The sequence below is a fragment of the Schistocerca nitens genome, chromosome 3, assembly GCF_023898315.1.
Source record: "Schistocerca nitens isolate TAMUIC-IGC-003100 chromosome 3, iqSchNite1.1, whole genome shotgun sequence".
Taxonomy (NCBI): Eukaryota; Metazoa; Arthropoda; class Insecta; order Orthoptera; family Acrididae; genus Schistocerca; species Schistocerca nitens.
The window spans coordinates 715,126,812-715,154,734 of NC_064616.1; the positions used below are offsets into that span (position 1 = coordinate 715,126,812).

The 27,923-nt window shown below is 40.2% G+C and overlaps 1 protein-coding gene across 1 annotated transcript in view; it reads right to left on the reverse strand.

Moving 5' to 3' along the window:
* LOC126249733 (endoribonuclease Dcr-1-like) overlaps window positions 1-13,847 on the reverse strand; it is a 284,524-nt gene extending 270,677 nt beyond the window's left edge. The window contains exon 1 of the mRNA XM_049951411.1: window positions 13,727-13,847. The gene's annotated coding sequence lies outside the window, so the exon portion shown is untranslated. The remainder of the gene's footprint in view (window positions 1-13,726) is intronic.
* Between the last annotated feature and the right edge of the window lie 14,076 nt (window positions 13,848-27,923).

Genomic DNA, 27,923 nt, shown 5'->3' on the forward strand with positions numbered 1-27,923 from the left:
TTTTCCATTTGACTAAGCTGGAGGAAGTGTGTGACATACAAACTTTGAGTCCATACCGTAGAATAGTTACAGTGAGATGATCCTTCTGTAGTGTATACAAATGGTCCCTAGCCAAAGGGCTATAACAGTTGACCCTACCTTTCTGTCACCAACAGAATCCAATGTATGGTTCCTAGACAAATCCCATAATTATGTTCAGTGTTTTGGAACACATTAGGCAGCGCATGCTGTCACATGCCTACCTTTATGCACAGCACTGATCAAAAGCTTGTAATCAAGTATAATAGCAAATTATCTCCTTAATTTCATTTTTGGCAATGGTGTGAGCATAACAGTCATACCAATCTGAGCATGACCTCACTTTTTGTTCTCTGGTCTGGTGATGCTACGCAATTCATCATCTCTTACTCACTGACAATTTAGTGAGAGTCTTAGCAGAAGAAACTAACAGTTATGCACATCAGTACAGTTCTGCTTCAGAGCAGTAGTAACCAATAACAAGTGAAGAAATTCATGTTTTTCTGTCACTTGTAATGTCACAAACTGTACTGCATTCTACTAAACAGCACTTACACTGCTGTCACACAACACAATAAATTCTAACCCCTTCTTCACAAAAAGAAAAGTAAATGAAACAAAAACAATAACTTGCAGTTTTCGAAAAACAAATTATGGTCGGAGTCCATACATTCCTCTAAGAACGTCTTATCGCTTAAAACCTGGTTTCAAAATCTCTGTATTAACAGTATATAATCAGTCTGAATCCTCTCAGTGTCTCCAGATCTCCTCTACATATATAACAATTTTACATGATTCTTAAACCAGATGCTGGTGATGAATAAATTGTGCTCTGTTCAAAATTTTACAAGGCAGATTGCTCTTTTATTCCTTTCCCACAGTTCATGTTCTCCTACCATTTTTCCTTTAATCCCTTTTAGCTCATCATATCATCACCCATTCTTTCAATATTTTCATCAATTGCAGAACTAGTCGGCATTTCAACTTGTACTACTGTGGTGGATGTTGGCTTTGTGTCTATTTTGGCTATGCTAATGTAGCTCACCAACATTCATGATTTCTTATTCATTATTAGACCTACTCCTGCATTCCCTACTTCATTTTGTGTTGTTTATCCTGTACTCAACTGACTAAAGTAGTCCTACTCTTCCTATCATCACACATCACAACATCAGCCTATCCATTTTCCTTTTTAAATCCTCAAACTATGTACCTAATTCAGTAATCTAACATTCCACACTGCAACCTGTAGAATGCTAGTTATGTTTTTCCTGGTGACATCATCCTCCCGAGTAGTCCTCACCCAGAAATTCAAACTGGGGACTATTTTACCTCCGAAATATTTTACTCAGGAGGACATAAATCATCACTGAACAATACAGCAGGTTGCACGGCATTGGGAAAAATAACATCTGTAGCTTCCCCCATTCAGAGTACCAGCACAAGACCATGTCGGTCAACTCTCCAAACTGTTGCCCCTGCAAGTACTGAAGAGGCTGCTGTCCCTCTTTAGGAGCCATAGGTTAATCTGGCCTCTCCACTGCAGTTGCAACTAAGGTATAGCTATGTGTATCACTGAGGCATGAAGCCCCCCCCCCCCCCCCACTGAGGTCCATGGTTTAACTTGTGAAATAATAGAGAGTTCTACATCATCAAATTTTGCACCCTTCCCAGAACACATTATGGTGTACATTACATATGTACTTCTGATTTCACACAACATAAAATACCTGATGCCAAATCACAATATTTTAGTGATATTGATTTGTACCCTGCCAAGACTGCCCTTACATATTTACTGAGATTTAGATAAATTTTAATAACTCTTTCAGGATAGTAATATTTCATATATTTCTCCAGCAGCTTGCAAAGTACGGCCCACATTTTATTCATTTTAGAACTGGGACAGTAATTTGGATCAAATGTTTTCTTCTTCTAAAACTGTAAGATACCCTTAGCTGCCTCAATCTATCGAAGCGCATGTTTTCATTTAATTTACTTTTCTTTCTCTGAAGAACGGGGTAACAATCTATTTTGTTATGTGATCAGCAGCATAACTGCTGTTCAATAGACTTCACTACAGTTTGCAACATTACAAGTGATAGAAAAACATATATTTCTTCACTTGTTAATTGGTCACTACTGCTCTGAACCAGGACTGTGCTGATGTGCATAACTGTTAGTTTCTTCTGCTAATATAGTCATTAATCTGTCAATAAGAGAGAAATGATAAATTGTGCAGCATCACCAGACCAGAGAACAAAAAGTGTGATCATGTTAAGATAGGTATGAATATGTCAAACTCTCACCATGCCAAAAATATGATAAATACAATGATTTTTTGGAGATAGAGCTGAAACCTTTGAAAGAAGACATGACTGAGTAACTTTATGACTATGAAATGCACAAAATCACTATTACTGTACTGTATCTTCAGGAAATAACAGTGGAAGATCAGTTTACAAACTCATGCACTTGACTGCGCAGTCGATTTGGTTAACTGGTGAATGCTGCTCCTGGTTGTTACTGGTACTGCTGTAGGTCGTGACAACCAGCTCGGAGCCCAACAACAACAACAACAACAACAACAACAAATGGAGGGGGCAGTCATTTGACTCGAGCATAGCTAGTTAGCAGATTTTGAAGATCTGAAAGAAGTACAGTAGGATCAGAGTCATCATAGATCAGACTTACTGGAACATATGCTGAAGTACATATCATTTACGTTACTTGTAAATTATTTAATGTTACAGCATTGTCAATTTGTAAATATTTTTCACTCTACATTGATTCTTGGTAATGAAGTATTAGCTGACAATGTATTAACTTATGGAGAATGCATAAACAGCAGCAAAAGACATCCCACTCTACTATACTAGAAGCAAATAATTATTTAAATAAAAATAAATTTTTAATGTAACACATTTTTAAATCTGACTAAAAATGATAAACTGACTAGATAACCCCCTGGCTTTGCATGGATAGCACTAAATATCTGCGTCCAGACAACTTGTCTGGTGTAGGGATAAATTTTTTTACAGGGCACTGTATATAGAGTTAAGCATAAAATTCTGAATATCATTAGTTTCATATAACTCAAAACAGTGTATGCCAGGAAACTTCTTAGGAGACATAAATATTATCCATTCCATAATTATTTGGTATTTGGAGTGACATCTCGTGGCAATGACAGGACAATGCATAATGTGATTAATATGTTTACAACCAATGTAAATAGTACCTGCTTCAGCAGTAGATATACTAAAAACCAATGTAAATATTCTATGTGAATCATGAGAGTATGTGTGTGTGATTGCATATGTACTGAATTTGTAGCATATCATGTACCAGAAGCTGGCTGAGTGCATTATTTGTGAAGGTCATAAATAAAAGAAAATACAACCGAACAAAACATGTTTGTTCTAAATGTGTAGCCCATGATGGCATCCCTCTTGAAAATCTCAGTACACATTAATTTGTTGTTCTGATTCATTGCTTCAGTTCTTTGCAGTTGGCCTTTTCGCACTGACATGCAAATAATTGTGACTGCATCCAGGTTTCATTCAACGGAAGCAGAGAGTTGGGTCACCTACTTCACTGCTGAAAAAATATACATAATGTTAACAAATCAAAGGTGCTTCCCTTGATGAAGTAGGTTTTTGAGAAATGTTTTATGTCTTACGCAAAAAGTAAAAACCACTGATTTTGGATTCACATGATATTTTGCTATGTAATTACTCTCAAACAACTGTGCACAAAACATTAAAGTTAAGTAACTCACTGTCCTGTGTTCAAAGAATGTGCAGTCAATTATGTGTGTGAACTTTGATCGCAAATGTGAGGGAAGCAGAAACTGATAGTCTGAAATTGTCATCGTCTTTTTAAATGCATCCCCAAACCATCTAGAGACATATTTCGAAATTTTCTGTAGTCATCTGCTAGGAGTTTCTGAATTCCATTCCATATTCCCATTTTTAATGTTTCAAGAAGATCATGTCCATGAATGTTTCCTTCTTTAAGCAGCTCACGAATCCACCAACATTTAGGAACAGTGCTGCTACTTTTTGGCTGGTGCCCTTTTGATTACACTGTGCCACAAGCAAAATGCAGATTAATTTCAAAATGTCCATACAAATAATGTCTGAATACGATACATCGTGTCTACACTGACCGCGCCACACCCAATGTGTTCCTCCTGTTGTTGATAAATCAAAAGAAGCAAGAGCATTTATGCACACTCAGTTTGGTCACAGTTGCGTTGTATAGCACAGAGCTGTAGATGCAAGGAGTTCTGCCATTCACTGCTAGTTGGTAATGGCATTGTTTGCAAGCTGGTGATTGGCAAATTCATCATTGTTCAGCCAATTTGCTGGAAATATTCACAAATTAAAGATACATGAACCTTCCTCGCAAATCAGTTTACCCAGTAGCAACAATTGTATCAAAATCTCTACAATAGTTCCTAAGATCAGCCCAAATATACAGAAAGAAGTGAGCAGGGTATTTGAATTTGTATACAGAAGAAGAAGAAGAGGAGGAGGAGGAGGAGGAGGAGGAGGAGGAGGGAGGAGATTTCTCCTAGCCCCTGAAACTTTGTGTTTGTGAATTTTCAATAGCTATGGCAATACTTACTAGATTTATAATGAAAAACATGGGGCACGTACAATAGATATTAGTTAGGAAGTTATCTATTCATGCATTAATTGTGTATTGCATATGTCCTACTTTCTCATTACATCAACTACTGTCGCAGCTATTAAAACTTTACATGCACAAATTTTTAGGATTATCTGGATGGGGGTTAGCAGAAATTATTTTATACTTTTTAGCCCTATTTAAAAACTTGTTATTTTAAAAATTTGTTTTTAAATAATTATTTTCTGCTTTTCAGTCTTGTATGTGTGAAATTTCTTTATGGATTTTAAACATCTTGATGAAATATATTTCTTTATTTAAATAATTATTTATACCAATATAGACACACAATTATTTATACTGGCGCGCGCGCGCGCGCGCACACACACACACACACACCAGCATTTTGAACCAGGCTTCACCTGTGTACAGGTTGTCACGTATATTGCATACATCTCTTCCTCCCCATATCTCTGTCCATCTCTTCTTCCCTCTCTCACTGCACACTGATGCCCATCTGCTCACATACTGCCTGGAACTCCTGCCAATACTACCCGCACAACATGCTGGTTCTGCAGGACAGTCGAGATGCCAGATGTTGTCAAACTTTTTCACCCCCATCCCTACCAAACACACCAACAAGAAAGTGAGTTAATATTGCATTGTCATCCACTTCTGAGCTATGTTTGAAATTTCAAGTCTCTACCTCACCAGGAAGTGATGTTTCATATCTTATGCAAAATTTGAAACACACACACACACAGACAGACAGACATGAAAATATCCTCATAGATACATGTTAAAAACAGTAATGTTTCAGCTGAGAACAACAAATTTGATACCTGCATCTTAATAAAGAGTTATAACAACACACTGTTCACTATTTTATGAGGCCACAGTGATTATTTGTCAAAGTGGTAACAGAGTAAACAACAACTTTAGCATTTCAAAAAGTATCTAAAGTTAAATAGATTTGTGGGATTTGAGGAACTGATGCTTCATTGAGTCAATGATGGCTAGCTGTTTGAAATTCCCTTCTCCCCTATTCAACTGGCGCAACTCCAAGGCTCCATTGACATGTCACATAGATTCTGACTCAGGAAAAATCGCTCCATGACCAGAACTACATTGTACTCTTCCAAGTGCTGCATGAAATAAAAATACTGACAGTATTTTTGACTACAGGTGTGACATCAAGATATGTTACTCCAAAACAAATAAAATGATGATATAACGGAATACCTACTGTTACCTAACATTATACACTTACACTTTTAGGGCAAGGTAATTGATTTAGTTGACCATTTTCACAGGAACAAAAATTAATACAAAATAGTTTAAGATAATAATTTGCTATCACTTGCACCAGCATGAGTTAACAATAAACAAAAAAAGGATTCCTCATTATGAAACTTTATCCGTAACACATCTGACACAATACACCCCATAGAACAGCTGAAAACAAAGGCTGTCTGGTTGCACGCTTGTAATTAAGCTTTTATGCACCTCAAGTCAACCCTCAAATTGGCACCATGTTTAGCATCATATACACCTGAAATGACGTTAATTACACTTATATATACTTCGGATCCTCGCCACGAAAAGACAATACGGTAACCAAACAATGAGCATCCTATATCCTACATCATGAGGATGGTCAACATTGAGCAACAAAACTACTCTCAAATTTACAAGTATGCAGATCGTGATGACAATTTACATGTTTAAAAATTTCTACATTTATTGGTTTGTTGCAAAGCTCAGTTTGGTCACAGATCACACACTCCTTATAGTGCTTTTTGGGCCCAAGGATATATTATCAGGAAGAAATGCTTAATGACTGGAATTTGTTTGCAACAGGTTCAGGGGGTATGATAGAATTCCTGTATTATGGATAAAGTGGCATAGTAATGAATACTTTCTCATTTTATCCCATATTAACTAATGCTGGTGCAAGTGACAGCAAATTATTATGCTGAATTATTTCATGTTTGCAAATTATTTTCTGCTGTGCAATTGATCAACCATGTGCCCGAGCATCCATCACTATAAAGTAGTACACCAGCTGAAAATTCAACACACAAATGCAAATACACTTTCTAGGCTCCAAATAGGACCAGATCCAACTACTGACTCACCAGAAGTGTTCTAGTTCCGCCTGGATGAGGAGAGAGCCAAGTCAGTCCAAGCTTTCAGTATAATGCAATACATTTCATTATGCACTCTTATAGGTGTGAATCAGCATTTCCAGCACGGTTAGCTTGAACAGTTCACTGACCCACCTTATGCCATTACTGCTCCCAGGACCACTGTCTCACAAGTCATTTTATTACTGTGCACAAAGGGCAAAGAGCAGCAAATGGTGATTCCACTCCCGTCATGTTCTCACATGAACCACTGGGGGGAGTTTATCTACTTGTCTTACTGGTCAGCCACAACAGTGTGACATCGCATTGAAAGGCGACCTGCTCCTGCCAAGACTCAGCAAGGAAATAAATACACCGATGAGCCAAAATATTATGACCATCTGCTTAATAGCTTGTTGGTCCCTCTTTGGAATGAAATACGTCACTGATTCTGCATACCAGGGATCCAACAGTTTGCTGGTAGGTTTGTGGAGGTACGAGGCATTATATATCTATGCACAGGTCATGTAATTCATGTAAATAATTGGCTGCTGTTTTTCATATGCAGTGATGACATCCGGTGGAGACCCAGATGGGTTCAGTAAGATTTACATCAAGCAAATTCGGTCACCATGACAACATGAGCTCACTATAATGCTCCTAAAACCACTGTAGCACAATTCTGGCTCCAAGACATGGACAATTATATTGCCAAAAGATGACATCACCGTCAGGGAAGACATCAAGCATGAAGGGATGCACGTGGTTTGCAGCTGTCAGTGTGTTTTCAATTACTACCAAAGGCCCCATGCAAGTGCAGGAGAATGTCTCCCATAACATAATACTACTCCCACAAACCTGCATCCGTGGCGAGCTGCACATTTGAAGCCACCGTTCACCTTGATGACAGCCTTTGTGGAGACGACCATCAGCCTAGTGTAGCAAAAATGTGATTCACCCGGAGAGCTGACTCATTTCCAATGATCCACAACTGAATCCTGATGTTCCCATGCCCACTGCAATCTTAACTGATGACAACGTTGGGTCAACATGTGAAAATGTTTGGGTGGTATGCTACTGAGCTCCATGTTCGACAATGTATGACACAGTATGCTCCGAAAGACTTCTATGTGCACCAACATTGTGTTCTTTCATCAGAGATGCCACAGATCACCCTCTATCTTACTTTACAGAGCAAACAAGCCTCCTAACCCCAAGTTCTGTGAAGAGTTGTGGATGTCCAACCATTCAGCACCTAGCGGTAGTTTCACTGTCCTTCTACCTCTTTCCATAGATGCTCACAATAGTAGCATGTGATCATTCGACCAGCTTCACCAGTTTCTAGATACTCATTCATAGGCTCTTCATAATAATAATAATAATAATAATAATAATAATAATCTGCCCTTTGACAAAGTTGCTTATCTCAACGGATTTCCCCATTTGCAACCCATATCTTCACTAGGGTGATTCCCTGTCCATGTCTGTTCCACTTACATACTTTTGCTATCGCTTCATGTGCCCGCAGTGCCACCAGACTGCATCCAATATCACAGTGGGCAGTGGTCAAAATGTTTTGGCTTATCAGTGCATGCACTGTACCCATGGCCCATTTCAACTGAACCTTGACAGGGCCATTTTCTCAATTCATGTGGCTAACAGTCGTTAATGTGTTTCTTAAATTTCCTCTTGGGATGCTATTGTACAGCAACATCACTAAAGCTAAAGTAAGAACTCTGTCGAAAGCATGATTTCTGATAATAGTTTTCAATTTACAGCTCAAACTTCAGAAATTATCAATGCCCAAAATAGTATTATGCATTTTCTAACATTCCCATTTCACCCTCAATTGTACAAAGCTAACACATAAATTTAAGGGGCATACACGAAAGAAATGAACCAAAGATCCACAGAAGAGGCTTTAACCATCTCCTTTTGCACCTACAGGTCTATTCCAATCGGCAGAAAGATACTAGCAAAGTTGGTGCATGGAAGAAAGCCCTGCACCTTCCAGCACGTACTGCAGCCATTATCACAAGCAGCAGTACAGAACTTATTTTGGAATCATTTTGCCCAAACTGGACACTTACAGCCACTGACACGGTTGGCTGCACGCCACAGACACAGGAATGCACAGGCACTGTCTAAAATCAGCTAGGCTATAGCAGCTCGCAGTTGCCATGACCATTTCTGCCATGAATGTTTTACCAAAGATTATTGGCCACAGCTACAACTTCCTGGCGACTGAATTCAGCAGCATGCCAGTCCTGGGATGGAGGTCAACATACCCTCCACCAACTACTCTGTGCAGAGGATAACCATAAAATGGAGTTGTAACTGCTTGGAACACTCTACCAGGCTCCTACCCACATAAGCTATCACAAATTGGGCCATTTCGACCCATATGTGCCCAACATATCCAGTTTGGGGAGACAGGATGAATGCCATATTACCCAAATCCAGTGCAGGCCTGTTTATCAATGGTTATCCCAATGGAGTAATTTCTCTTGCCTTCAATCTGTCCAGATGTACACTTCTAATCCACCATTTGGACCACCTTGTTAAGAGATGTTGACAATCCAACTTTGGACCTCTGAGTGAGCAACAGGTCAGAAAATTCTAACTACATTTTTTTCATTCTCTTTTATGTTACAAGAAATAGTGTTTATATAAACACAATAAGGGGTACGTTGTTAACCTACAACATTCTAAAAGTTAATCATGTCTGTTAAACAGTAATTAGGTTGACAATCTGCTCAATCTCTGTGCAATAACATTATTTCAATTCATATTTAGAACTAGAAATTTGTTTCCACATACCCTGTATCCAATTCAATTCCCTCATTATGCACAATAAACAGAAGCTTCAGATAAACCAGCATGGAGCAATAAATCATAGACACAGAATTGCAGCTTAACATGACAGACATAAAGACCACACCATTCTCTGTCTCCTCCTAACATTTATTTGTTTAGGAACTTGAGGATGATGTGTGATATGAGGTTTCTTAAAATGATAGGCTCAGAACCTACACAGATTTTTAACACTTATAAGAGCCCTCATACCGGTAATGCAGTTAGGTATAATATATGAAGAGAATATTTAAAATCAGCATACAAAACTATGTTTTCTCATACCCCCCCCCCCCCTTTTCATTACTAGTTGCCACTCATGGCTCGCTGTGAGAAGACTGCAACAGAAGTAGAAAAATAAATTGTCATCCACAAAGAAGTAGTGGACTTCCTATGTCATTTATTGCTGCAGCAAAGACATTTATACTTTAGAAAATAGAGCTTACAAGGACACTACTACCATCTTCATACCAGCTGGACAAATATTCTCAACTAGAAATGTGATGATGTTTGAAGAGAAAGGGCCCAATGAATATCAGAGTGTCTCATTTGTATAGCTTAGAAAGGATACTCTGCTGTCAAGTAACATCACAAACTTCAAGATGATCAAAAGATATACTTGCAAGAGAGCCCACACAGGAAAGCCTTCTGCAGGCACATTAGCAAACGAGATGTGATATCACCTGAACTCTCACCCAATGCATCAAAAGAGCATCTTTAATATAAAATATAGACCAGATAGCAGTTGACAATTCACTTTCTTGATCACACAGCCAATGAGTTTGGAGTACGTGGGTGGTAACCATGGGATCCCAAGCTGAGTGTGACACTGCTTCCCCTTGTATCAGGCTCCTATACCCTATCCTATCACCCTCCCTTGGCCAACTCTCGCTTTTTTTTAACCCCAGTGATATTAGGGTTCAAGGCTTGAGGGTGCTGTTCAGCTTCTGGTCTTCTACACAATTTCATAACATCAGCCACTGTGTAACCAACAATTAGCTTTCTGCATAACATTCTGAATTATAATTTGAGCATTTATCCTCACCCACGGGTGACACCTTACACAGCCAACCACTGAAGATCTTTTGAAGACGAAGGCAACCTTTAAACTTTGGTCGGCAGCCATTCAGAAGATTACGGTGGATTGAATCGGCCCAGTCACAGCCCACATAATTGTTTCCAGAAACAATTTTCACATTGCAGCAAAGTGAGTGTTGCTTTGAAACTTCAGGGCAGATTAAAACTGTATGATAGATTGGGATTCAAACCTAGAACCATGACGAAAATTCATTCTGGATACATATACTATCTAGAGATGACAACTAGTGCAGAAGTGGGGCAACCAAAATTGTCAAAGATTGGCAGAAATCACAATATTTTCTCAAAACCTACATGCTTTAAAAGGAAACCCCAGAAATTAAAAACCTGGAAACATTCTGACTTCAGAAAGGGTGGATGTTAGCTGCACCACATATGCATAGATAAATTCCACCACTGGATTACACATTTGAGCATTCTTTACAAAACTTTTGGCAGATATCTACAAAAATATGAACTCTCAAGATTAATGCTGAGAGATAAAGCAGGGAAGTTCATCAATAGTAATCAAGAAATAAAGAGGTTCTCACAGATGCATTCAACAAACTTTTAAACTCCAGAATGAGATTTTCACTCTGCAGCAGTGTGTGTGCTGATATGAAGCTTCCTGGCAGATTAAAACTGTGTGCCAGACCGAGACTCGAACTCGGGACCTTTGCCTTTAGCGGGCAAGTGCTCTACCAACTGAGCTATCCAAGCCCGACTCACGCCCTGTCCCCACAGCTTTACTTCTGCCAGTACCTCGTCTCCTACCTTCCAAACTTTACAGAAGCTCTCCTGCGAACCTGGCAGAACTAGCACTCCTGAAAGAAAGGATATTGCGGAGACATGGCTTAGCCACAGCCTGGGGGATGTTTCCAGAATGAGATTTTCACTCTGCAGCAGAGTGTGTGCTGATATGAAACTTCCTGGCAGATTAAAACTGTGTGCCGGACCGAGACTCGAACTCGGGACCTTTGCCTTTCGCGGGCAAGTGCTCTACCTCATGGAAGGTAGGAGACGAGGTACTGGCAGAAGTAAAGCTGTGGGGACAGGGCGTGAGTCGGGTTTGGGTAGCTCAGTTGGTAGAGCACTTGCCCGCGAAAGGCAAAGGTCCCGAGTTCGAGTCTCGGTCCGGCACACAGTTTTAATCTGCCAGGAAGCTTCAAACTTTTAAACTGTTATGGCACTTTACTCCTACATTATTTATCCTTATATATCGGTATTCAAGAGAAATTAAAGTTCACCTTAACTTTGCATATGACTGAGAAATTACACTAGGGCTAAGTGAAAATACTTGGTTTAAAAACTGAACAAGTTAGGGCTCACGTGACTGATAGTGGCAAGAAGAGCAAAATGAGATAAGAGATAATTTATAAAAGAAACTATGAGATGAGAGAAGACTGAGGAGCTGACCTCATGGAAGCTGAGAAAACACAAAGAAAACTTGCAGAAGCACGATGTTAAGTATGCAGCTGAGGTATGTAATGCATGGACAAGTCAAAAGAAGGTATTTAGCCAACAGGTCAAGTCAACTGCCTGATGAGGATGATGAAGTGAATTAATAACTGACTACAAGAAGTAATCTCAAGGTCAGAAGGTGTAGTATTTTAAGGAGGCCACTACAGCACATACAAATCATCCCTTGAATTACATTTTTGTATAGTAAGATACATAATAATAACCTAGTATGAAAGAAGTTGCTTCAAAGTAAAACCCGCACTATTTCGTCTTACAGCATTGGTCTTCAGATGCGATATTCATAATTACTGTCTGTTGTACATTCAACACATACACACACAATTTAATGCTACATTCATGGGTTAGCCACAATACAACTTTAGTTCCAGTTAAAATAGAACAGACAGAAATTTCAACCTCTGCCTAACAAAGGTTAAGTAAAGACGGTGACAATTACTTTTGAATAATTCAATATGGCAAAAAAGTACTCAGCTATTACATTAAATGAGGAAGAAAGTACAATGAGTACAAAGATAAACAGTGGGGACTTGTTTCAATTCACAGAATTTTGGTAGATGCTATCCTATTTAACTGAATGCATGACTTGTAAATGTATTTAACCAATAATGTCAGCACACTTGTGATCTCAAAAAAACATCCCAGACCCTGAATACAAAATGATAAGCACAGATACTTAACTTAAAATAAGTAAATAATGATCTGGTTTATGATGGACTGAAGAGTGACCAGCATTTCTTTAAACATTAAATCAAATGACAGGCAACTTCTTAAACAAGTCCCTATAAAGTGGATGGGGCTTTAAGAAATTAATATTTGACCATATTAGATGATTACACTTAAACATGAGATACTTCTTACACTGTATTTCCACAAAACCTGTCAATTTATTTCTGCAACTATGTCTTACAAATAGTATTGTACGGCAATTATGGCAAAATTCAACTTTTAATTCAGTCATTTGAATTAAAGTATTCATATTTTATTAACATCAAATCATTCACATTTGCTTTCTGAATGGATGTAGTCCTCTACAACTTTTGGAACCTCTCAGTTTTTGTCTAGTGTTAACGTTGCGGTAGGGGACCCCCAAAAAAACTACAAATTTTATTTGTTTTAAAAATAACAAGGCATGTTTTGTTATGACATACGGCCCAACTCAATGGTACGTCTACTGTTGTTGCTGCTATTGTTCATGACAGTGTCCTTACTCTTACTTATAATAACGTTCCATATCTGCATAAAACATTCGTGGTGACCGTCTTACACGCGCCGTAGATATTATTTTTGTATTTTGCCACATCCAACGGTTTGCGTAACTACATACACTGGCAAGAGTTGTATGAGTCAACATTCACACGTTATGTACACGAAGTAAGGGCAGCTTACACGAGGGATAAGAATAGCTTCAAACAGAATGTATATCTCAGTTACATATGCAATGCTACTTGTGTACTTTTTCATACAGAAATCTAAACTTCAGCGTTGAGAGAACGCCGTTTCCCGTAACCAACACCTTTGTTTGAGGGAAAACTTACCTTTATAAATTAAGAATTGGGGTGCATTTACATTTGAACAGAAGCCGCTACAGCCGAGTGCGTAAATCACAACGTTAATAAGATCATAGTTCACTTAAAAACTAATTGCACGACAACAACCACAACCGATACGACTAGAAACAGCAGACGTAAACACTTAAAATTTGTACGCGCCATTAGTTTGACTAGCGCTTCTAGCGGGAAAGATAGAAACTTACACAAGGGCGCCGCTTTCGAATAAGTAGCAAGGTTTCCGCAAGATATTTCTGCCAGGTTTCTTTAAACTGTGTGTTTTCTTTTTATTTGTTGCACGCCCAATCATTATCATTCCGTGTATGCAACGATTCGTATTTCTTCTATATTTTTTACTCTGTCCTTGTTATTAAACATCTACTTTCAGTGTTTAACAAATGCGCAGTAGCTTTTCACAAACATTCTCTCCCGCATACCAACGAGGAAAAAAAAAAAAAAAAAAAAAAAAAAACACGACAATCCGAAGCAAACAGCGACGATGGAGAATCAAAGCCATCAAATCTTATAATAAGCAGTACATGGCTTTAACAGTTATCTAAAGGGCGGAGAGGAAAGATTAGGCCCAAGGATGTCATTAAACGTATAGTGAGCAATAGTGGATAATCAGTTAATGAAAAGAAAGCTTTGTTTGGTTGTTTATTTTTATTGATAGAGATCAGAAAAAGAATAAAATTACAGCTTGTGTCTTCACATATCCCATTCCCGTCGCAAAATAATGAACAAGACTGTTCCAGTCGAGCCGTCAACAGCATTTTATGATTTCGTCCCATACGACGATACGGAAAGATCTAAGAAACAATTACCCCACTATAAATTCACAATGATTCTCTTTTTGCTATCACCATGAATCAGGGAACTACATTTCACATCGAGATCTGCAGCACAACATCGGCGTAAGTGTCCCGCGTTTAACACATGTCTTTGTTAGATTGCTAGAGCGATTATTCCATCTGAATGACAAACTATAATTGTTTCTTCGCTTACAAGGTAGTAGCAAATTCTGACAAGTTTTTCAGAGATCTGTATAAATCTTAATATAAAACCATTATTACAAAATAATAGTTACAAAAGCAAAGAAATAACTTGACACACTCAATACATCTGATATATCCCACTGGCCTCAAATAGAAGGTAGTTTCCGGTATGCATCTGAGAGACCTACATATCTACAATATAAGTAATGTTTTATTTGTTATCTCGTTCTCTTAAGATGCACAAATTTTCTCAGCACTTGATAAAACTATAATATGTGCTGCTGTACGTCGTACTTACACGCGCACTCCAAGAAGACTCTCGGCTTGTTGACTGGTACTGAATATTTTAAGTTCGCGGCCTGTTTTAGCTGGCAGATAAAACAATTTGCAAAGCTTCTGACATATTAACAAATAGGATGATTTGAAAGTCATTCATGGAACATTTCTGTGACCGTTAACTCCGAACCAAGCGAGGTGGCGCAGTGGTTAGACACTGGACTCGCATTCGGGAGGACGACGGTTCAATCCCGCGTCCGGCCATCCTGATTTAGGTTTTCCGTGATTTCCCTAAATCGCTCCAGGCAAATGCCGGGATAGTTCCTTTCAAAGGGCACGGCCGACTTCCTTCCCCGTCCTTCCCTAATCCGATGAGACCGATGACCTCGCTGTCTGGTCTCCTTCCCTAAAACCGACCAACCGTTAACTCCGAGTATTTTCGTGGACATAATCGCCCTAAACACAATGTTTTCTGCTGGATAACGTTAGGAGCGTCCGCCCCCGGTAGCTGAGTGGTCTCTATGTTAGCTCACATTCATGTCTGCTGCGCCGTTCTCCTGCAAGCCTCACGAGTTTGCTTCTGATGGCGCTACAACCTGCTTCGCCGAGAGCGCCGGTGCCGCTACAGGACATCCCAGCGCCCCTCTTTTATATAGGACGTTTCTATTTAGAACAAAGTTATTCCAGTGTAGCGCTCACGACACCACAAATGGCCACAACTCGACGCCTATATCACGACATGCTGCAAGGCCGCCCCCTAAATGTGGTCGAACTAAAATATCCTGATGTACGGTGGCGCGTGGTGTGGAAGACTGTACGCGATGCTATGCGTGATTCGGATGTTGTTTCCCAATGGTACGTAGTCGTTAACGGGAAGCTGGCGATGCAAGAACGTCTCTGCAATATCCACATGGCAGAATCTCCCAATTATGTGGGTTGTAATACAGCAGATTCTGACGAGCACCGCCTCAGCTGTGGCGAGGCGGAGCCGGTTTGGCACCTAGTGCGGCAGATGCTGGCTTATCTCTTGCGAGTTACGCCGGAGCATATATCTGCACGCACGTTATTGTTTCCGAATGAGACATTTTACCCCAAGACTCGGACCAACTCCGTCACCTGAATACGTGGACATGCGGTCCATTACCTCTATCGTGACGGACACAAGAATTTACTTGACTTCTGGGTCTATTTGCAAGAAAGACATCATGCTATCACCGGGCATACCAGATATCGACGATGCTTCGCAAACTACCTATGGAGTGCCTTTCACAGCCCGCCGTGTAGTTGGAATGTTCCAGGCAGTGGTAGATGAGGTCAGAACGAAGTGCAAACGATCATACATTGAGCTATCTTTATCAGTGGGCGCAGTCGCTGGGAAGCCTGACTATGAAGTGGTAGCTTTACTTTCATGTTATTTATGTTTACTATCTTCGATGGTGTCTTCATTCTGTTTTAGTTTTCCAGGCTTGACTATTTATGACTCTTCGCACATTGATATCTATATAACGAAAAAAAAAAAAAAAAAAACTTCCGCTCCCTACTAGAAATACCCTTCCCTTCATGGTGTTTTTGTGGGTTGGCGCACACACGTTAGTCCCTTATACTTTAGTTTCTTCACATGTTAGATGGGGGATGGTTACGTATAGCTTAGTTAGGAAGGCAACGCCTGAAGAGGCAAGAGTTCATTTTTGTTTGGCAGGGACACAAGTAGTGGTGCCCTGTAGGGATGGCTATGATTTTGCTTTATTTCTTTTTGTTAGGTACCCCACAAAAAAGTCCTAGCTGTTGCACATTCACAAAAAAAAAGGTCAGCGCGTTGGAATGTTACGCATGGGGGCGCGGGTTCGATTCCCGGCTGGGGTGGGAGATTTTCTCCCCTCAGGAACTGGGTGAAAAAAAATAGATAGAGAGAGAGAGAACGAAAAAATAGTGGTCAGCACGAGAGAATGTCAATTCTAGGGGCCCGCGTTCGATTCCCGATTGGGTCGGAGATTTTCTTCGCTCAGGGGCTGGGTGTTGTGTTCTCCTAATCATCATCATTTCATCCCCATCGACGCGCAAGTTGCCGAAGGGGCGTTAAATGGAAAGACTTGCACCCGGAGAACGGTCTACCCGGCGGGAGGCCCTAGTCACACGACATTCACATTTAACGTTGGGAGCGACCAAAACGAACACAACACCAGTCGAAATTATTTGATTTCTATCGATTCAGCTTCTTAGATAAGCAATCTCAACGAGAATCTTCCGTGTGCGTGTTTTAGTGCTCCCTAGTCATGGAAGATAATAGACAAATCGATAAGTTAGCATCGATGCAGTGTAAGCTAAAGAAAAAATCAGAGGCACCAGCAATAATTATTTTACCAAACTCTGATTAAACAAACTTCATCCACAACATGCATCAGTCTGCGACGCATTCCTTTAAGTTGGAATGTGCTATGTTAGTACTTTACTATTAAGTGCATCTATCTCAGACTGAAAATGTGTTAGCGCATGGTTCCAACTCCAGTAGGTCCTACACTTTCTTATTTTTAAATCATCTAAAACGACTTGAACTCTATCAAGTCCTGTTGTTCGTGAAGTAGGCCACATTGTTCCGGGGATCGCATTCTGCATCAAGCTATACTTCTCTCAACATGATTCACGGAACTTTACGTCAAAATATTCAAGAATATGGCAGCAATCATTCAGACTGTCGGCGGAACGGAGCAATATGAAACTTCAGCGTCTTGAGTGATGTGGAAAAAATTTTGATATAGACGGGCGCTGTCTGCTAACGTCGGAAGTTAATCTGTTTTCGTCGCGCTTACCCTTGTTACAGTAGCGTATTTTGAGTTTTCTGTCTCCTTACTCTATATTTTATTGCCTGCTTTGTTTTCGTACCGTAATACACTGCAAAGGCTGAGTGAGTAAGTGATATTTTTTGTACCACTATTCTCCCAATAAAGATACACACAGGGGAAGAAACGCATAAGTATAACAAATAACAACGTAAATAGACGACCTATGAAGTTTTTCTTAAACGAAATTGGTTCATCTGTAAAACAGTGAATTCCACCGAGAGAAAAAGTATCCTACTTGGCTGTTGGAAAGGTAAACGAGACAGAATAACAAATTGGTTGTAGATATACAGGGCACCCCAGGAGAAATGGTCGAAATTCAGGGATATAACAGGAATGATCATTCCCAAGCGAACAAATTTGGGAAACATGGGCTCTAAAATGCGTACCTTAAGAGGTATGAGCATTTCTCCATATTCGATATTGTGAAACAAATCTCTTCTATTGTACGCTTCTTGCTATCCGTATTTTGGGAGGAGGCAGTATGGACCACAACAAGAAAATATTGTCTAGTAAACATGGGCCCTAAACTGCATACCTTAAGAGGTTCGACCACTTCAACATGTTCGCTGCTTCTACTGAACAAGTGCTCATGGCTATCAAGGTATCCACTTTAGAGCCTATGTTTACTGGACATTTTTTTCTTGTTTTCGTCCATACTACCACCTCTCAAAACATGGAAAGCAAACAGCTTGCAGTAGAAGAGATTTGTTCCACAGTAGCGAAGATGATGTGTTCATAGTTCTTAAGGTATGCATTTCAGAACCCGTGTTTACTAGACTTTTTTGCTTCAAATGATCGTTCCAGTCATATCCCTGAATGTTGACCATTTCTCCTAGGACACTCTGTATATTATCTTCTAAGTATTACCATTATTCTATATGAATACATCTTCCCAAGAAGTAACTCGGGTTTCAAATGTCTGTATGACGTTTATCCTAATCGTTCAGTAGTGTGTAAAATTCACGGTATGCTCTTTGTCAAAGTCATCCACTATGAATTTTACATATCTCATTAATAATTTCAGTTATCATTACCACTCTCAATTTTTGTGAAACGAACAGATGCTAATAACGTTACACTAGTTCTGCACACACATGTGGTTTTTCAGTCGGAAAGGCGACTAACCGCTGTCGCCAAAGTGCATCCAGTGTGGAGCACAGTGGCGAGAAAAATGCAGAACATTCTTTTAGTTTTATGGGAGATTAAGAATTAACATTATCGCTACACATCCTAGTGCTTAATTCCCTGAGAAGTGAAACAAAGAAAATGCTTGTTTATACTTATATATGTATACCATGTTGTGTTTGTCGATTGGTTGGAATGCACCCCTACAATTCGCCTTACAAATGGGACAGCAATTACAAATTACAGGACACTGTCATCGTTATGATTTTCGTCTTTTTTTGTTAGCTATAATCGATAATAATAATAATTATTGTTTAAATCATTATTATTACCCATTCTGGACGGACTGCCACTAACTATATTGTCTTGAATGTGCAGTATCCTGGAGAGGGTAAATGCATTATTGACAATTTCAAATTTTTATAATGATTTTTAACGTGTTTGTTGTGACGAATACAGAAAAAATAGTGAAAAAATTCCATTACCCTTTGTTTACCCACAATCACACACTGAATTTCTACTTTTAAGCTGTTTTTAACATAATTACAAACTATAACCTTACAGTAAAATCTAAATAATAACTTTAAAATTTAACATTTTTAGCCTATTAAGTTAACTTGCAAATGTAATCAGTCCAAATTTAGGTTGCCACCATGAGACGGCCTTTCTTGTGTTAAAAAAACTACACGGTAAAACTGGTTCACACTATATTTGCTGCCAGTATGCTGTCTGTGTCAGTACCCCTTCCACTATTCGTCCTTCCCCTCCACATACCATCTGCTCTCCACTGCAGTGTCAACCTATTGTCAGTGTGGATGTAACCATTCTGCTGAGCACACTTCCATTGTTTCTTGGTGGAGTGGAATATAGTTTTGTGTTTATAAAGGCTTCCAGAGATAGTTAACTCTCCTGATTGTTTCTGCTTTCTTTGTGGGCTTTGTACTCTTAAAAAGCAACAGAGAAACATTTCGGATTTTGTTAAAAAGATATACTTTGCCTAGTTTCGTATGAAACTGGCCAATTAAGACAAGTCATGGGCTCCTCACAAAGTGTGTTCTGAGAGCGTAGAAGAACTGAGACAAAGGTTTCATGGTGAGAAGAAATCATTTCGTTTCGCAATACTAATGATTTGGAGAGAACCTAAAAATCACAGTGAAGACAGTTATTTTTGCTCTTGCTGTGAGCAAGGTTTTAATTTGAAAAATAAAAAGGAAATGTTGCATCCAAACATTCCTTCAGCTATGCGTCCTGTTCCGTATGGGCTTCATTTACCCGTAATTTGTCCTCCAGCTACAGTTGAAACCATTCTAGATATTGTTAATCAGTTGTCTTAAGGCAGTGATGACGATGATAATGAAGGTAGTTATGAGCCCCTCAACAATGAGCCAAAACTCTTCACACAGCCGGAACTAAATGATTTGGTTAGAGGCTTCCAGAAGATTCAGCTGAGGTTTTAGGGTCGGGGTTTAAAGAAAATGGGTTGTTGTCTCCTGGAACATCCTTTTATTGGTACAGGAGTAGAGAAAATGAGTTTGTACCATTTTTTTCTCTCAAGGGGGTGGCCTTACTTTTGTGCTAATGTTCCTGGGTTGATGCAGACATTCAGTATCAAATACGAACATAATGAATGGAGATTTTTCATTGGTTCCTCCAAAATAAGCGTGAAAGCTGTTCTTCTGCACAATGGGAACCTATATGCATCTGTACCAGGAGCACATTCAGTTCATTTGAAAAAATGTTGCGAGAACCTTGAATTGGTCATTAACAAGCCTAAGTACTCTGATCATAAGTGGACCATCTGAAAGTGATCCTTATGCTACTAGGCCAACAGAGTGGCTAAACAAAATTCCTCTGCGTCCTCTGAGAATGGGACAGCCATAACTATAAACACCATTATGTTAAAACAGAATGGCCAGTAAGAAAAATTTTGGTTCCTGGAGTCACGAACGTTGAGAAGGAGAATATAGTGGATTCTAAAAACATTTTACTTCCGCCACTTCACATCAAGTTGTGACTAATGAAACAATTCGTCAAAACATTGCCTAAAGAAGGAGAGTGTTTTAGATATCTTGTGAGCAATTCCTTGGCCTCTCTGAGTCAAAACTTAAAGAAGGGGAATTTGTTGGGCCTGATATAAGAAAACTTATGAAGGATGAAAACTTCGAATTGAAAATGGAAAACCAGGAAACCCTGGAAGGCTTTTAAAAAAGTGGTAACCAGCTTTCTAGGAAATAAGAAAGACCCAAAGTACAAGAACATTGTTGCCGATGTGTTAACTAACAACAAATGATTGGGCTGCAACATGAGTGTTAAAGTTCATTTCCTTCATTCTGATCTGGACTATTTTCTGAAAAATCTTGGCGCTGTCAGTGAAGAACAAGGAGAACGATTCCATCGAGTCATAAAAGAAATGGAATGAAGATATCAAGGATGTTCAGATGTCAACATGATGGCTGACTACTATTGGATGTTAAAAAGAGAAAATCCTCAACTCCACAGCTGGAAAAGTACAAAAAGAAGTTTGGAAGGAAAAAGGAAACTTTTCTATAAAGATTTCTAATAGTGTTGTAATAAGGCATTATCAACTTTTCTTACTCTAACCTATGTTTAATGTGGTTTAATAACACTGTAAATAAATATTACTGACATTAAAAATTGCCTTTTTAGGATATTTTCTAAAAGTTTTACCTCTTATTATAGACACACCTTACACAATAGAAAAAAACAACATCATTTCTTAAATAATCGCCAAAAACTACATAAAATCAATTATCAAAACTAAAAGAATTTTCAAAAAAAAATTTTTTTGCAGACCTGTGTTATTAATGGAAATTAATAAAGGATGTGTCCACCGTTCCCCTTTATGATGGCTAGGATTTTTCTGGGCACACTTTCAACATGGATGAATGTCTGTGGAGGAATGAACCACATTCTTCTTCAAGAGCCGAAACCAGAGACGGTTGTGGTGTTGGATGCTGACGTCTGCAGCAAAATTGACGTTCTAGCTCATCCCATAGGGGTTCCATTGGGTTCAGGTTAGGACCTTGCGCAGAGTAATCCATTTCAGGAATGTTACTGTCCACAAACCATTGTCTCACAGACGCTGTTTTATGACCGGGTGCATTGCCATGATGATGCAAACAATTATAATCTCCAAACTGTTCCTCTACCGTATGCAGTACACAATGCTGTAAAATGTGTTCATATCCATCTGTATTTAGGTTTTTATGACGCACAATAAGGGGACTACAACATAATCACAAAATATACCCCCATACCGTAACACAACCTCCTCCATACTTCACCAGTGGCACTATACATGATGGCAGGTAACTTTCTCCAGACATTCGCCCAAATCTTTCCACCAGATTGCCTCATGGTATACTGTGATTCATCACTCCAAATCACTAGCTTCCAGTCATACTTTGTCCGGTGGCGTCACTCTTAAAACCACCTTATGTTTTGCTTACCACTGACTACAGAAACATGTTGCTTATTAGGAGCTGCTCGAAAACTGGACCCCATTCTTTTTAACTCATGATGTATAGTCTTTGTGCTAACTGGACTGCTACTACCACTCTGGAACTCACAAGTGATTTCTTCTGTTGATTTCATGCGATTTTTTACAACCACTTTCTACAATGCTTGACAATCCCTGTCCATAAGTACATAATTTCTCTCTGGTGTTGGTTTAGCTTTTGTTATTCTTACACATCTCTACTTCACAATCACATCACCAATAGTCGATGTGGGTAGCTTTAGAAGGGCTGAAATCTCCCTGATGTATTTATCACTTAGGTGACATCCAGTGACTAGTCCATGTACGAAGTCACTGAACTTTCCTGACTAACCCAATCTGTTGTTACTGCTTATCTACTGAAAACACAATACTCCCCGCCTCCTTTTATATTGGCAGGTCGCCTCTCATGACATCTAGTGGTCAAATTTGCATTAGACAGGAGTGTCCATATGCAGGGTGTATAAAAAGATTCATCCAATTTGGCATGTCTATATATTTCTCAAACTAATAAACATATACAATGAATTTTGTATTTTGATGTATGGGAAACTCAAAACTTATTTTTCATGTCTTTTCATAGGTATTCAATAGGCCTCCCTTAAGATGCATGGCATATGTCAATGCAGTATTCAAATTGTTACCACACTGCAGCGAGCATGTCTTGAGTTACAGCTTCCACAGCTGCTGTTATGCAGTGTCTCAGTTCATTCATTGTTGTTGGTAGAGTCTTTCATAAACCCCCACAAGAAATAAATCACATAGGAGTCAGATCTGGTGACCTTGGAGGCCAGTAATATAAGGCTGAATCATTTGCTCCAGTGTGACCGATCCATCGTTCAGTTATCCTTTAATTGAAAAATTCCGCACTTCCAGGCGGTGCATCATCCTGTTGGTAAATGAAGTCGTTCGAATCAGTCTCCAACTGTGGGAGAAGAGAGTTCTCAACCATATTGAGATATGTGTTTCCTGTAACAGTGCTCTTGGCAAAGAAAAACGGACAATACACCTTTTCCCGTGAAACTACACAAAACTCAGTAAATTTTGAAACGTCCCTCTCATGTTGTACAATTTTATGTGGTTGTTCCGTACCCCATATTCTCACATTATGACGGTTCACCTTTCCACTTCAATCGAATGTTGCCTTGTCACTAAACACTAAGCCTGGAAGAAAACTGTCATCCTCTATCTTGCCAAGAACGAAATTACAGAACTCCACACGTTGTTTGTCACCTTCACGGAGAGCTTGCAGTAGTTGAATTTTGTGTGGCTTCATGTGTAAACGTCGAAGCAACAGAGGCCAGATGGACATCGGGGGCATGTTGAGCTGTGGAGCTGCACGGCGAACGGATTTCTGTGAAGTCCTCGTGAAACTATGGCGGATGCGTTCGACGTCTGTGTCACTCAGGGACGGCCCGGTGATTAGCACAAACAACCTGTTTCTCGGAATTGTTCATGCCATCGTCTACTGCTCTATGCTGTAGGAGGATCCACACGATACGGACTACGAAAGTCACGCTTAACAGTTATGACTCACCCGCACTGCACAAAAAGTAGAACACCAAATGCTTTCTGTTGTCGCGACATCATTTTTACTTGAACTGAAGTGAGCACACGCTGTTGCTACCTAGCGGGAACCATACAAAACTCGATAGTTCAAAATGGCTCTGAGCACTATGGGACTTAACATCTATGGTCATCAGTCCCCTAGAACTACTTAAACCTAACTAACCTAAGGACAGCACACAACACCCAGTCATCACGAGGCAGAGAAAATCCCTGACCCCGCCGGGAATCGAACCCGGGAACCCGGGCGCGAGAGGCGAGAACGCTACCGCACGACCACGAGCTGCGGACACTCGATGGTTAGTACGTTGTTCATGTACATACGGTATCTCAAATAACAGAAGACTTACGATTTTTTAAAATTAGATGATTTTTCTTTATAGTAGAGATGGGCAAACTGAAACACGTAACTATTTCGAAACAAATGAAACAGTACCATGTAATGTTTCGATACGCTGTTTCGAAACAGTGAAACAGTTTGTGTTTTGTAATCTAATAAACCTACACATTTTATCATCTTGAATGTCTACTGTATAAGTATGTCCATACAAACACAAATGAGGTGCGAGAGCGCTAATCATATCGCAGAAAGTATGAAACTATCACTTAGGCGTCTTGGCAGTTTCGTATTTCCTGCAGCAAATGCGCTGCTTTCGTGTCGTGTGACTTTCATAATTTTCAATTGGCTGAGGACAGCCACAGCTGAAGACAGAACAACCCCCACGAACTGAACTGGAGGTGGGAGCAAACTGCAGAAACAACGGATATGCTACTGGGATTCCCACATTCCGTTAGTATGGGTAATAAACCCATCCTGCTAATTTCCATGCACACAAAGGGAATCATTGTGGATAATAGGCACAGTGACTATAGACTCACAAATAACGCCAAATAATTCGAATAAATAACAAAATATAACAGAAACAAATTTTGTCTTTCAAGGTGTTTCGAACCGTTACTATAAATTCACTATGCTTCCCAGCCCTTCCTGTTCACCATTACACTATCAGTGATATGTCAAACAGATTGCTTGCTATTATACCTACTTCAAATTTATGTATATGTGACTCTACGCCTCTTTTAATTCAAAATGTTGTAGGCTTACTTGCGTTTCTGAATATGATTACTGTACATGAACAGAGAAGCGTATGTTATAAAAAAAAAGTGTAATTTAACTGAATTATTTTCACATATTTATTATTCTGAATGTGAATAGTATGCGTTGTTTTACTGTTTGGTTAGTGTTTATAAAGCAAATGTTACGCCATTTCGGAATAAAAAATGGTTCAAATGGCTCTGAGCACTATGCGACTTAACTTCTGAGGTCATCAGTCGCCTAGAACTTAGAACTAATTTTTTTTTTCAAAGCCAAACTCAAATTTCTTTTTCCTTTAAGAACAAATTGTGAGGAATAAATAAGGAAAAGTTTTTTTTTTTTTTTTTTTTTTTGCAAAAGAAAACAAAGACGCCAATTATACTGGTTTCTCCTTCCAGTAAACAAAAATGAGTCTTTTTCGTCTTGTCGGCGAAGAAGCAATCTTTTGGAACAAAAAAAAGTTTCTCAAAGCCAAAATCAAATTTCTTTTTCCTTTAAGAACAAACTATGAGGAATAAATAAGGAAAAGCTTTGTAAGTCATCGTGCGACGTGTAGCTAAAGTCCAGTTCTTACAGGAGCTCTTGAAGTGTATCCGCCTACAGCATGCCAGCTCGTCCAAACGTGTCTTCTCCTGGCGTAGGCGTGGGTTCTGGGTAGCAGATCTATTCAGGTCGGTTCGTTTTATACAGTTTTCAGCTTCTCAGGGCTTGGACGTTCCAGCTACTAGGTGGGTCATCGAAAGTGCTCCGTAAGAAATTGGAAAAATATTGTTTATAGCGTGGGTTGCGTATCAGGACGCAGTGTCGTTCGTTGAGATAAGTCCAATATCCTAGCGTAGATTTGTCGCCAGAAGTAAAAAGATAGCGGATCGTGTGGCCACAGATCCAATTCACAGAGTTAGTTTTGGCGGAGGGGTAGAAAGTCTTATCGGGGTACAATAGCATGTGGACGTCGATCTGAGCCGGTGTCTGGCGAGTAAGAAACGCCAAAATTCGCCGCGCAGGTGTCCAGACGTCTAGCGCTGTGCCACAGTGGAACCGGTGGACATCCGTGTCATCCACTCCACAGTGGGTGCAGAGGGATGAATCGGCGAGATGTATGCGGTGCAGACGATCTCGGTTAACTTGTTTGCCATTCACGGTGATGTACCACGCTGATTGAATGTCTGATTCGAGAAAACGCGCATGGATCGCCTTCCATATGTGTCGCCACACGTACTGTGGATACTTACGTTCGATGGGGTTGGACGGGCGGCACTGTTGTAACAATTCGGAGACTGGTTTCGTGAGGTACAAACGTGGAAGTGGTAAGGACCGGTAGATATAACTGAACTCCAGGAAAAATCGTTGGATGTAATAAAAGGGGGTTGGAATGGTCGATACCAGTACTGGGGCGGACAAGGAGGCCGGTGCAAAGTTGTGAAGCAGGAGGCTAGTAAGGCTCTGCGGGCAACGATGCCAAAGTTTTAGTTGGGAGCTGACGTATAGTGCCTTGACACGAGTCGGCACGTGGATGAGTCCCACCCCGCCACGATCTCGTGGCAGTGCAAGGGATTCATACTGCACCTTGAATAACATCCCCGAGCTGACGAAGGAGCCGAAAGCCATCAACAGTCGTCACGCCAGGAGATTTGGGACTGGTAGTACTTGAGCCACGTGTGGTATACGGGAAGCATGATACATGTTCACGTATTGCGCGCGTTGGATAACGTCGAGAGCTCGTAGCCGGTGATCTGCGAGATTTGCTCTGATTGTCTGTAGCAAGCGTCTACCATTGATAGTCGCTGAGCGGCGCAGATCTGCTGTGAAATCAAGTCCAAGACACCGTATGGTGGCGGCGACACTAAAGGGGGCAGCGCATCTCTCCGGCAAGCCCTCACCAATGAGCAGGACCTTGGATTTTGACACGTTGAGGCAGCTTCCCGACGCTTCGCCGTAAGTCGCCACCCATGTCAGTGCTGCTCGTACTTCATCTTCACTGCGCAGATATAGTACTATGTCGTCTGCGTAGGCTGTACAACAAAAACGGTGGCCTTGCACAGCCATGCCTTCCAAACGTTGGCGCATGCCCTGGAGTAGGGGTTCCAAGGCGAAAGCATACAAAATCGTGGAAAGAGGGCATCCTTGACGTACAGATCGTGCGATGACCAGGGACGGTGTAAAACGACCATTGTACATGATTTGAGAGGTTGCACTACTCAACAGGCGCATAATCACCGTTACAATACCGCCAGGAAAACCGATATGCTGAAGAACTGTCCGTAAATAGAAGTGGTCAACACGGTCGAAAGCCTGGCTAAAGTCCAGTGAAGCCAAGGCGCCAGGGAGACGCTGATGATGCGCTAATGCTATCATGTCTCTGTAACGGCAAAGGGCCGTACGGATGTTGTTGTCGCCTCCTAGGGAAGTCTGGTCGCAGGATGTGACGTAACAGGCGACCTTCTTGAGTCGCGATGCCAGTAGCCGTGTGAATATTTTCATGTCGCTGTTGAGCAAAGTAATTGGTCGATAGTCCTGGACCCTCGATAACCCGCGCGGTTTATGTACGGGGATAATAATTCCTTCTAGAAAGGCGCTCGGGACCACTGTCATCGGTGACATCAGCTCTTGTGCGATTGCCGTCCACGTGGAAGCCAACAAATAGCTTTTATAACATTCATACAACATACATTCATACATTCATACAACATACATTCATACATAACAACTTTTATAACATTCGATGGGGATACCGTCAGGTCCAGGAGATCTGTTATCGGAACCCGCCTTG